We start from the raw sequence: 2,500 nt of genomic DNA on the forward strand, positions 1-2,500 counted from the left end.
GCGCCCAACGTGGGGCTCGAACCCACGACCCCGAGATTAAGAGTCTCGTGCTCTACCGACTGAGCTAGCCGGGCTTATATTACTTACTCTAAAATTGGAAATACAGGTGTTACGGGTCATAATTTATTATTCATGTAGCCAAGATTGTAAAGATTGGGAAGAGTAAGAGTCAGTGTTATGTCTAAGTTGCAAGTAAACATACAAACATACATCTGGAAATGTGCAGTTCATTTGAGGTTTATAGAGTAACTACATGGTTATGCAGGGTTGCTTCTTTACAACTATATGTAATTATTACATGGTTATGCCCTCACACGCGCACCAAACCAGATGTAGTGGAATGTGAACAAGAACAAAAATGGAACATAAACAAGAAACAAGAACAGAAATAGAGACGTCAAAAGTAATAGAAATAGAAACGTAACCACGAATAGAAACGGATGCCAATAAGAGCGGAAAAATGAACGTATGCCCAAAAGCAATCAAGTTTATTTTCTTTTGTTTGTTTAACCTTTATTACCATTCTATGTTCATACGAGAGAGTATTTTCTTTCCTTTCTTTAGCCGGTGTATATTCATAACATATTCCACAAGTTAGAAAATGCCAAACATTCTATTCAAAATTGTTCTCCTATTTATAAGTAATATTTGCGGTCTTGCCTGAAAATGTAACTATGACGAAATTTCTTATATGTGCTAGTAGAAGGTTTAATATCAGCATTCGCTATACAACCAAAATTATATAATGATATAACGAGAAATAAAATAATCGTAACTTATCAAAAGTTTAACAAAGCTCTGTCTAATTTCTCTTCATTCTGTAAATATTAAATCATTTTCTTCAAATAACAGACCTAATAATCTTTTCTTGCATTTCCATAAGATACAGCCCTCCTTTCTCCCTACCTTTCTTCCATATGCAGATACGAGGGAAACGATTTGTTTGTGGCACCACGTGGTCGGAGCCGCATGCCCGAATCACGTGACATCAGCCGGCGGACTAACTTAGATGACTTCTTTTTCCAAATCACGAAAATTGACGGAATTAGTTAGGTTACCGTTATGAATAAATATACACACACATACCAATATATACACTTACATGTATACATATCTACATATATATATATATACAGGTAGATATGTATATATATATATATATATATATATATATATATATATATATATATATATATATATATATATATATATATATATATATGTGTGTGTGTGCTTATATATACATTAAATGTATACATATACATGTATATATATATATATATATATATATATATATATATATATATATATATATTTATATATATACATATATATATATGTATGTATGTATGACTATGTATATTAAGTATATACATTTATGTATATATACATATATGTATGTATATATACAATTTGCTATTTGCAGTTGGACAAGAGTCGCCTGTTCTCGGCATCTGTGCTTTAGAAGTAAGAGTCATTAATTCACCTCTTAATTGCTATTGGCAATTAAACAGAGCGCCCAACGTGGGGCTCGAACCCACGACCCCGAGATTAAGAGTCTCGTGCTCTACCGACTGAGCTAGCCGGGCTTATATTACTTACTCTAAAATTGGAAATACAGGTGTTACGGGTCATAATTTATTATTCAGGTAGCCAAGATTGTAAAGATTGGGGAGAGTAAGAGTCAGTGCAATAACGAAAGAGGTTTATAAAATGTCTAAGTTGCAAGCAAACACAAACATACATCAGGAAATGTGCAGTTGATTTAGGGTTTATACAGTAACAACATGGTTATGCAGGGTTGCTTCTTTGCAGCTATATGTAGTTATTACATGGTTATGCCCTCGTACGCACACCAAACAAGATGTAGTGAAATGTGAACAAGAACAAAAGTGGAACATAAACATGAACAGAAATAGAGACGTCAAAAGGAACAGAAATAGAAACGTAACCACGAATAGAAACGGATGCCAATAAGAACGGAAAAATAAACGTTGGCCCAAAAGCAATCAAGTTGATTTTCTTTTGTTTGTTTACCCTTCATTATCAGTATTTCCTTTCCTTTCTTTAGCCGGTGTATATTCATAAGACATTCCACAAGTTTGAAAAAGCCAAATATCTTATTCAAAATTGTTCTCCTATTTATAAGTAATATTTGCGGTCGCGCCTGTAAAATGTAACTGTGACGAAATTTCTAACATGTGCTAGCAGAAGGTTTAATATCCGCATTCACTATACAGCCAAAATTATATAATGATATAACGAGAAATAAAATAATCGTAACTTATCAAAAGATTAACAAAGCTCTGTCTAATTTCCCTTCATTCTGTATATATTAAATTATTTTCTTCATATAACAGACCTAATAATCTTTTCTTGCATTTCCATAAGATACAGCCCTCCTTTCTTCCATATGCAGATACGAGGGACACGATTTGTTTGTGGCACCACGTGGTCGGAGCCGCATCCCGGAATCACGTGACATGAGGCGGCGGACTAA

At 33.6% G+C, this 2,500-nt stretch overlaps 2 non-coding genes across 2 annotated transcripts; both read right to left on the minus strand.

Moving 5' to 3' along the window:
• Position 1: 1 nt before the first annotated feature.
• Positions 2 to 74, minus strand: TRNAK-CUU (transfer RNA lysine (anticodon CUU)). The gene has a single exon. It is a non-coding gene; the product is annotated as a tRNA-Lys (tRNA).
• Positions 75 to 1,516: 1,442 nt separating this feature from the next.
• Positions 1,517 to 1,589, minus strand: TRNAK-CUU (transfer RNA lysine (anticodon CUU)). Its single transcript has one exon. It is a non-coding gene; the product is annotated as a tRNA-Lys (tRNA).
• Positions 1,590 to 2,500: the final 911 nt, after the last annotated feature.

This window comes from Penaeus vannamei, chromosome 27 (assembly GCF_042767895.1).
Source record: "Penaeus vannamei isolate JL-2024 chromosome 27, ASM4276789v1, whole genome shotgun sequence".
Classification (NCBI taxonomy): Eukaryota; Metazoa; Arthropoda; class Malacostraca; order Decapoda; family Penaeidae; genus Penaeus; species Penaeus vannamei.